This window comes from Marmota marmota, unplaced genomic scaffold (assembly GCF_001458135.2).
Source record: "Marmota marmota marmota unplaced genomic scaffold, marMar, whole genome shotgun sequence".
Classification (NCBI taxonomy): Eukaryota; Metazoa; Chordata; class Mammalia; order Rodentia; family Sciuridae; genus Marmota; species Marmota marmota.
Genome location: NW_026000169.1, coordinates 11,771,610 through 11,781,861, shown reverse-complemented (window position 1 = coordinate 11,781,861; position 10,252 = coordinate 11,771,610).

Below are 10,252 nucleotides of genomic sequence, written 5' to 3'. Positions count from 1 at the left end.
TTTCGCTGTGCTGACTCAATGCGATCTTAAGCATATTTTTCAAATCAAGAGTCTTACTGCACATACTTGATGTGACCTATTGCCTTAGATCAAGGAATGAGCTATTGTAACTTGACTTTATTTATAATGGTGAGAACTTGCAGATTGGCACTCTTGAAACCAAGATAGCCAGAGCTAGGTGTAGATGCTTCTTATACCTACAGAATAATCGGTGGGTGGGCACTATATCTGTGTCTATACAACAGGGACAGTGTTGCTTGAAACCCATGGTCATTCTCTCCAAAGGTGGTCATTACTAAGTAGAGAGGAATTTTGAAAAATGTGATGGGAAATGTTAGAGTTGAAAGATCTATGCTGACTGTGTCCCAAAGACATCATACCAATTTTTTTAAATATTTATTTTTTAGTTGTAGTTGGACACAATACCTTTATTTCACTTATTTATTTTTATGTGGTGATGAGGATTGAACCCAGGGTCTCGCACGTGTGAGGCAAGTGTTCTACCGCTGAGCCACAACCCCAGCCCCATACCAATTTTTAAAGATTGAGATTAAATTGCATTTGTTTTATCGATATCTACATAACCTAATAAATGTTTCTTCTTAAAGATTCATTCATGATTATGATAAATAGAGGTGGCTCATACTTTGATCTCTGGCTTCTTCTGAGTCATGGTGAGATAACAAAACATCTTTCTTACCATGTAGATAGCATAAGAAGAGAATAGTTAAGAGCCATCATCTGCCCCTATCATCATGAATAAATTGGGGAGAAAGGGGAGATTGCAATAATACCAATCTTAGTTGTTAATTTTTCTGTTCCACATGAATGTAGCTGTGATGGCTAGTTTTATGTGTCAACTTGACTGGGCTATAATGCCCAGTTGTTTGGCCAAACACCATCCTAGTTGTTTCTGTGAAGAAATCTTTTGAGTTGTGATTAATATTTAAATCAGTAGACTTTGAGAAAAGCAGGTCACCCTCCAAAAAGTAGATGGGCTTCATCCAGTCAAAGGCTTTAAAAGCCTTTTAAAAGATGGGTTTCCTAAAGGAGAATTTGGCCTTAAGGAATGTAAAAATCCTGCCTGAAATTCCCAGCCTTCCTGGCCTGCCCTGCAGATTTGAGACTCAAGACTACAACATCAACTCTTACTTGAATTTCTAACCTGCCAGTTTTCCCTACAGATTTTGGACTTGCCAGCCCCCACATTCACATGAGGCAACTGCATTCCTTAAATCTTAATAGATTGATAGATAATATTATAAACAGACATGATATACTTCCTATGTGTTCAATTTCTCTATAGAACCCTAATGCAACCATAGATCACTTTCTTACTTAGGGGATGGAAATTTTCTCCCGAGGAGGAATTATGTAAAGTATTATTCCCTCTTGACTCAGGTATCTAAGGCAAGGCATGCCTAGCAGTTCAGAAAAGTGTTCACCTCATAGGGCACCTGTAATATTTTACTGTGATTGTAAGCATAGTACCTATCCGAGAATAATTCTAAAATTGGTAAGTTGCACAGCCCAAACCAACTTACTAAAGGTAAACACCACAAATCAAATTTCAGATTTCAATGAAGGAAATATTTCTGAGTGTTGGTTAATTTAATCTCATTAAATGCCCCTTAGATTATGTTTAGGCCTAATTGATGCCTTCAAAATGCAATGTACCCAAAAAAAAATAGATGGAAAGAATTTGATGGAACTGAGGAATGGGATGATTTTATCAGGCAAGCAACCATCCTAACAATAAAAAAGTCATAGTTTTACCAAATACATGATTACAGAGATCATCAGAGTCTTCTGGACCCTGCTGACTTCACCCAGTGAGTCAACCAGGTTCAACCCCATTCATACTTACTGGGGCTTCCCCTACCATGCTCAATTTAGGACACACATTGGTAGTCATTTGGATTTTTATTTCCCTATGGTGCGCATATGTTAAAGTTATATTTTGCAAAATCGTTTGATGAATTGAATAAAAGTCTACTTCTGCAATGAAATTTGACAGGGCAATTTAAAGGACAATAAAAAGCCAAATGAGTTTAAGTAATGAGGACAGGATCTTGCACAACAGCTCCTCACCAGTTTTGTTGTCCTCAAGGAAAAAGAAAGTGATCGCAAATTTTCTATGAGGAAAAGGAGTAGGATTTTTCTTGGGCTTCCTTTGGTCATAACCATGAGGTTAATGTTTGCACTTTCTGCAAATGCATTCTGCAAGACTTTTCCCCACTAAGGGAAACTTTTCAAATAGAAATAATTCTCCTGATACTATTTCAATAATTGCTCTTCTTGCTAATCACTGACTGGAATGTCTATTATCCATACAGTCAAGTGCACAGTTTTGATTTTATCCTTTCATTCACATTCATTTCATTTCTTCATGGTTTTCTAAGGTGACTATCTACAATTAAGAGAATTTGTAATTATGTATGTCAATGTTTGCCTCTCCCACTAGACTAGTAATTCTTCAAAGAATTACATTTAACTCATTTTCCTGTTTTCTCAGAACAAAATTCCTTAATCATATATAAGGAATATATATCTTATATGTCTTAATCCCCCTGCACAATGTCTAGCTATTATATAATAGGCACAAAATGTTTGGCAGCTCCATGCTTTCTGTAAGTGTCACTTGCCTCCAAGTATCGAAGACTTCTCATTTGCAGGCTTAATCTCATGAAAATCGTGAGTTAATTGGAGACAGGTCTGATCAAGAATGAACAGCTGAGGTTCAGGGGCATGAAATGAGCTTTGCTACTGTAACCCTACCACCATCTGGTGTTGCCTGGATGTTCCCCTGGCTCTCTGAGCTAGGGCTTTCTCCCTAACCCTCAACAAATGTCTGTCCATCCTTATTGACTAGATCTCTGCACTGGTATAGTTCTTCTGGGTAAAAGAAACCATGCTTATAGCCTCAGCCTGTTTGGCCAGGGCCTAACCACCTTCTCAAGCCTGGACTTTTTATATTGCCATCCAGATATAGATGGGTCCAGTTTCAATCTAGATTGACACCTTGGGAACAAATTTCAATACCTCTTGCTTGATAATGATTACAGCTGGACCCCATCAACCAGTCTGTAACCTAGGTCCTGAATATGGCCTTGATTAGAACTGAATTTGCCATATTACAATGAGCATGGTGACTTGGGTTGATTCCTGCCTCCTCCGGGTTTGCCTGGCTCTGGTCTACACTGGTTTGTCTGCCAGCTTGCTCTTGAGGTCTCGGCTGGCAAGAGCTCCCTTTTGGCCCAAAGAGAAATAACCAGTTAGCTTTGAAAATCATCCTAGCTTCCTGTTGTGTGGGTTTAATTTAATTTAATTTAATTTTTTAGAGAGTATCTTTAAAAGTCTAAAATTGCACCTACTGGATTCATTTTGAAATAATCTAAAAGCTTGCTACTCAAAAGTATCATTACCAGACCAGCAGCATCAGAAAATCCTGGGTGCTTTTTGGAAATTAATGCAGCATCTTAGGCCCTTTCAGACCTACTAAATCAGAATCTGCATTTTTAACAAAATGATTCATTTGCACATTTAAATGTACAAGCACTGATCTGAAAACTCAGCATCACATCAAATGAAGAGACTCCTCAAAAACCATTGCAAAGTTAGAGACAAGATTCATTTGCAAAACAAATAATTTGTAAATAAAGTAAATTGTTCTAAAATTAAAGTGACCTTTCATTTCTATACTCAAGGTCCTGAGTTTGTTCAAAACCTGACCTATGCCAGTTGGATTATGAAATGTTACTCCCAAATTGCTAATTCCTTCTGAGATTTTTGTTCCTGGCACTTTGCTTCTGTCTCAGTCTCATGTGAGAAAGTTATCACGGTGGTCTATGAAAATTACCACACAGGAAATAACAGAGGACTCCTAATTAGTGAATTCCTCCACACTATTTATTCTCTGTATTTGGAGCCATTATAGAGCCTCTGGGCATATCTACACAATTATAAAGATCAACAACATTCCTAGCCAAGTTGCAGCTGTTCTTGAATCTTTTGGAATACTTACCTAGATAAGCGCTTCCTTTTACATTAATGTAAGTTCTCTGCCAATGACAGTTAGTTGGCTGATAACTTGACTGAGGGACTCTAGCCCACTTAGAAAGCCTGCAGGTGCAGTGCTGGGCCCATGTGGCCCCAGTGAGTGATCCTTCCCCATTTATGAGTCTGTGACAGTTTTCTTAGAACCTGAAATGAAGGTACTGAGAGTCAAGTCAACTGGGTTTTCCTCCTACTAAGATCATAGTTTTTGTTCTAGCACAAATGAGAAGTAATTCTTGCATCAGGCTGGATTGTATCTCAAGAAGCACAGACAGGCACAGACAGAGGCTTTTTTTCTTTTAAACTATCACCGGAGCAACTGCTCTCTTCAGGAAGTCACTCTAATGTCAAAATGTTAAGAACTTTTTCTCTCAAGTCTAAATCCTTTTTGCTACCCAACAAAAGTGTTTTCATATTTCAGCTACAGAGAGACATCTCAAACTGAAAAAAAAAAAAAAACCCACCTAATTTTTCCTGTATAGCTTCCTTCCATACAATAACATTTTTACTCAGTTACCAATAACCCTTGCTTCTCTAGGTGAAATCCCAAGGTCGCCTCTTTTGTCTTGGGCTTTCTTCTTGCTTTTTGTATCTAATCTCTCAAACTTCTCAAAGCTCTTAGGAGACAGCTACTTTTTAAAAAAGAATCTATTGAGAAATATACACAAATTCCAAAAGATTATAAAGATTGATATCTGAATCAGCTATGCACCAACCTCACAACTTTAATAAATAAAATATTACCATTATCCTTCAGTTACCTTCTCATCTATCACATTCCCCTCTCTGACCCTGGGAGATAACCTCTTTCTAGGATTGTCATTTAGTCTTAACTGTAAATTGAATCTTAATGTCACCCTGGCAAGGGTCTGGTACTCAAGCCTGATTTCTAATAATAAAGATAAATAGCTTATATGGACCTTTAGAAGAATTTTTGGCAAAGGGAAAATATATGGGGAGCAGAGTCCTTCCTGGGTAATAATTGGCCCTGAGAATCACGATATACTCAGATTGTATCTGATATATATCAACCAAATGAAAATTTTCCTGTTACTGGTACTTTATTTAGGTATGTAAGCCTCTAACAACAGGCATTAATTCTGACTTCTTTCCTATTTTTGTTTATGCCTAATCCTGTTCATTAGCTTTCTCACTGGAAATTGAAAGAATATAGGAACAATAATGATACATACAGCAGAGAGACAAAGAGCAACTATTCTAACTTCCATTAGTTTTATGATGAATTTGTTCTATTTAGAACAAACATCACCAGTAATTACATTAATCTTAGCTGACAATCACTGATTGTAGCTCTTGGTATTTACTAGACTGGATCTCTGCCCACCATATTTCCAGTGTCATCTCTTGCCCTCACCAAGCTAACCACCCACAAGCCATACTGATAAACTTCCATGTTCTCAAATATACTCAGACCTCCCTCCTTCTACGGCATTTTGCATATTCCCTTCCTTCTGCTTCAAATGGCCCATCCTGGTCCTCACAACTGTAGTCAGTTCTCCTCCTCTATCTCCTCAGAGAGCTCTTCTTGACTGGATTGTCTAGAATGACACTCCTCCATCCCCAATGATTGTCATCTCAGCTTCTCTTAGTTTTCTTCAAAGCTCAGACTGCAACTGTGATTATTTTATTTGCTTATTTACCATCTCTACCATTAGCATATAGGCACTATGTGGGCAGAGACCTTTTCTTTCTTATTTACAAATCCTACCATGGTCTTCAGCCAAAGGAGGCGTTTACAAATATTTTTGTAAAGGGAGAGAGGAAAAGAGGAAGGAAGGAAGAAGGAAGGGCAAGTTAGCTTCATGTATGAATCTTTTGCCATTTTTAAATTAATCCTTGAAAATATCCCTTTATTGTGCCTCAAATTCTTTGTCACCATGATTTTTATTACATTGTAAATTGGACATTTCTTCATTAAATAATTGGGTTTTGGTTTTTGGGTGCTTGTTTGTTTGGTATTAGGGATTGAACCCAAGGGTGCTCTACCACTGAGCTGCATCCCTAGTGCTTTAATTTTTTTTTTATTTTGAACAAGGTCTCCCCAAGTTGCTGAGGTTGTCCTCAAACTTGTGATCTTCCTGTCTCAGCCTCCCAGGTCACTAGGAATTCAGGTGTGCACCACAGTGCCTGGAAAAGAACTGATTTGAAAGAGAATCTTGACATTTTTCAAGTCTTACTGAGACTTCTGTACCAGCATTAATAGTCAACTCTCTCTAGGGGGCTATTGCAGGTTTTTTTTTTTTTCTAAAATATCTTTCTCTTGAGATAATTACAGATCCACATGCATTTGTAAGAAGTATTCCACAGGAATCTGTACATCCATTGCTGTTTCCACAAGTGATAGCATCTTGTATTACTATTGAACAATAAAACAATCAGGAAAACTAATTTTTCCCTCTTAATTCCAATTTACTCATCTTTCATCCACAAAAGGCTTAAAATAGTTTAGAAAAAGGACAGATATAATGCCATTATTTTAAAATTAATTACAAGGGAAAAATCAAAGTTTAAAACAAGTAAAATATGTTAACTTTTTGACAAATTTATAAATTGGTTCTCTGCAAAGTCAATAGATTATAATTATTCATAAGTGAAAACATGCAAACTGTTCAAAGAGACACTAAGAATTCCTTCTTAAAACAATAAAAAGGTTCTTATAAGGAACAACTACATGTGCTTATGAGAGACATTTTTACTATCTTCCTTGAGTTATAGTGAATGTGACAATACGTAGCAGATCACAAGTACCTCACTAGCTACATCTCTCTCTCACATGACATTAGACCTCACCATAGACCTTCAGGGCTACTCACGAACAGCTGGACCGTGCCATGTGAAATCCTCAAATTTCACCCAGCTACATGGCTTTATTGAACTCCATAGATCAATCACAGGGAATAGCCAGTATGGTAATAATTGGAGCTATTTACAAATATTCTGGTTCTCTTCCTTCTGGGCTCCTGTTAAGATTGTGACTTCCTGCCCTCTGGAAGTTAGGTCTGGCCAGTGGTTTTCTTTGACCAATAAAAAGTGAATGGAAGTGGCACATGTGGAAGCATTTAATTGGTGGTACTCAACTGCAAACTTCCTTTTTCCTGCTTCAGTGAACATAAAATTACAAGTTACATGAGGCCTCTGTGTCCACAAATGACTAATTAAGTAGAGACCCTTGCTGATCTATATGGACATGTTATATGGATGAGAAAAAAATATCTGAGTGGAATCACTGAGATTTGAGGGTTTTTTATTATATGTTAAAACTATCTTGGTTGAAATAGAATAAAGAAATATACCTTAAGCCATATAACTTTGATTATTCTATCAAGTCAGATTCTATTTCTTGAGGCAAGGTATGCTCATTTCCTCCCCTTAATGAGTATGGAAAAGTTGTCAAACTATAAATGGATCTCCTCGCCAATTTAGCCATAAGTAGGATTTACTCCTTATTTGCTCTAAAAAATAATCCACCCAAGACATATTCCATGCAAATGACTAGCAACACATTAGAACTTTGGAAACAACCCATGGCAAGTCCAGGAATAATCAGTTGACTCCTTAAAGGAGAGTAGCAGACTTTGTAACATAGAGGGTCAGGTTACAAAGTGACTGGGACTCTGAGGTGGGAGGAGGTGGGCTGTTTGCTTTTGACTCTCTGGAGACTGCTTCTTGCATGTAATCCTTACAATACCAGGCACTCTTTGGTGATAAAAGGAAGGGTAGAAAAGGTGCCCATACACAGCATTTTAATTATCTGTTAATTGGATGAAATGGCAATTACAGTGCCTAAAGGCCATATACATATTCATAGATTGTCTTCAAAGGGTACAATTACCAAAGCCAATGAGAAAGATTACGAGTTAATATTGAATTGTGATTTGAGGCAGAGGAGGGTGGGGCATGTTCAAATATCTTCCCTCAAATAGCTGCTAAGATTAATTTGTCTCTGACTTTATATGAGAATGTGTGGTGGGAAATTTGCCTGGGAGCAGAGTATGTTTGTCAAAGTAACAAGTTCCACAGCGGGTAGTCATTGGCAATTTTCCTGATTGCTCTGGGTGTACAATACTCCTGAGGTGCAGGATGAATTTTTTACCCAATATAAAAGTTTAGACAATATTTTCCATGCTATTCATGTCTGATATTATTTCCATCAGAAATAATTATTTTTGCTTGTGGTAAAAATTAAATACAATATTCTCTTTGTGAATTTCTGCAAGAATATAAAAATGGTATTTTCTCTTTTAAAGCAGTAGCACAATTTTCTTTTAGAGCTGCCTAAAAGGAAATGGAAAAGAGATTTTTGGGGGATACCATGTTGAAATCCTTTCTCTGCCTTGAAGAAAATTTTGACATTTAAGATTTAATGTCCAAGTGACGATGCAGTAAGCATACGTTCAAATTCCACTGGGCCTGGAGTAGATGAGAATTGCAGACACTTTTCTCTCTCTGTCCTAATTCTGCCCAGCTGCTGAGACTGATGCAGGGGAAGATGTGGAAGGACAAAAGCCACACATGTCCCCAGGGTACCCTCTAAGTGCAGGAGTTTTTTGTCACTCTCTTCCTGCCACTTCAGATCACACAAGGCATCTGGTCAGACACAAATGCTCAGTGACCAAAGTTTGGAGATTTCCAAAGATGAGAAAATTTGCAGTTACTTTGTTCGTTGGGTCCATCTGAAAGACTCATTGACTTATTTTTTTAAAATTAATAAACCTTTATTTCAGAGTTGTTTAAGGTCTATTTAAAAATTAAGCAGAAGGTACAGAGTGTTCTCATCTATTTCCTTCCTGTGCTACCCCCTCCCCCACCAGATTGCCCCATTAGTAACATATTGCAATACTGTGGTACAATTCTTACATCCACTGAACCAATATTGATGCATTATTATTAACTAACATCTATTAAGGACTTAGTTTACATTAGGATTCATTTTTTTGTGTTGTAGATTTTTAATGAGTTTTGACAATGTATAATGCACAGATCCACCATTATAGTATCATACAGAATAATTTCACCACCCTATAAGAGATATTGACTTTTATAGCTACTTTAGAAGTGGGTTCTAGTCTCATTTCCCTGGGAACACACTCTAGTGCCACACCATGTACCAAGAAGTGCTTAGATATAATAAGAAATGCATGGCATGGTGGTGGTGCTTCAGTGAATTATCCCTGCAGGGGAATAGCTTTGCTATTACCACTCATCTGTAAAATGGCGACAAAAATCTTACTTAGAACATGAGATAGTAAATGATGCAAATAAGGAATTTAGAACAGTGGCAGGCAGATGGCAGTTTCTCAAGACATTTTAACTCTAATTATTATTACTATTATTATTATTATTTTGTGGTACTGTAATTTGAACCCAGTATGTGCATGGTAGGCAAATATTCTATCACTGAACTATGTCCCCACCCCTTAACTGTTTTACTTCAAGACATAGACTCAACAAGTTGATGAGACTGGCCTCGAACTTGTGATCCTCCTGCCTCAGCCTCCCCAGTAGATGGGAATATAGGTGTGCATCACCACATCTGACTAGCTGTAATTGTATTATTCAAAATGAATATATAGTTACAGTTATATTTAGTTGAACCTACAAACAAATACAGGTTCAACTAAAACAATCTGAATAAGATGAGTTAGCTGTAGCCACATCAATATTCTGGCTAAGATAGTAGACTATAATTTTGCAAAATGTTACCACTGGAAAAAACTGGGTAGAAGTACACAGAGATTTCTCTCTACTGTTTCGTATAATTGCATGTCAATCCATATAATATCACTACAAATCTAATTAAAAAGAACTAAAGCAGGCAGCTGTGGGGGGGCAAATTAATGGGGTTGCCTAAAATTTTAGAGATCCATCATATTCTGTTTTGGAACCGTATTCTGCTGTCAAGGGTTTGGGGAAAGATGGAGAAAACTGAATATAGAATAGTAACTAAAGAAACTTGGGAAACTTAGTTTATAATTTTTGTTGGAAGTGGCATTATGGTTATAGAAGGGGAAGAAATGAATATTTGCCTACCATGCACATACTGGGTTCAAATTACAGTACCACAAAATAATAATAATAATAGTAATAATAATTAGAGTTAAAATGTCTTCAAATAAGTCTTTGATAAGATGATCATTAGGAAATCTCCTTATACAGCTCATCAATTAAGAGTCAT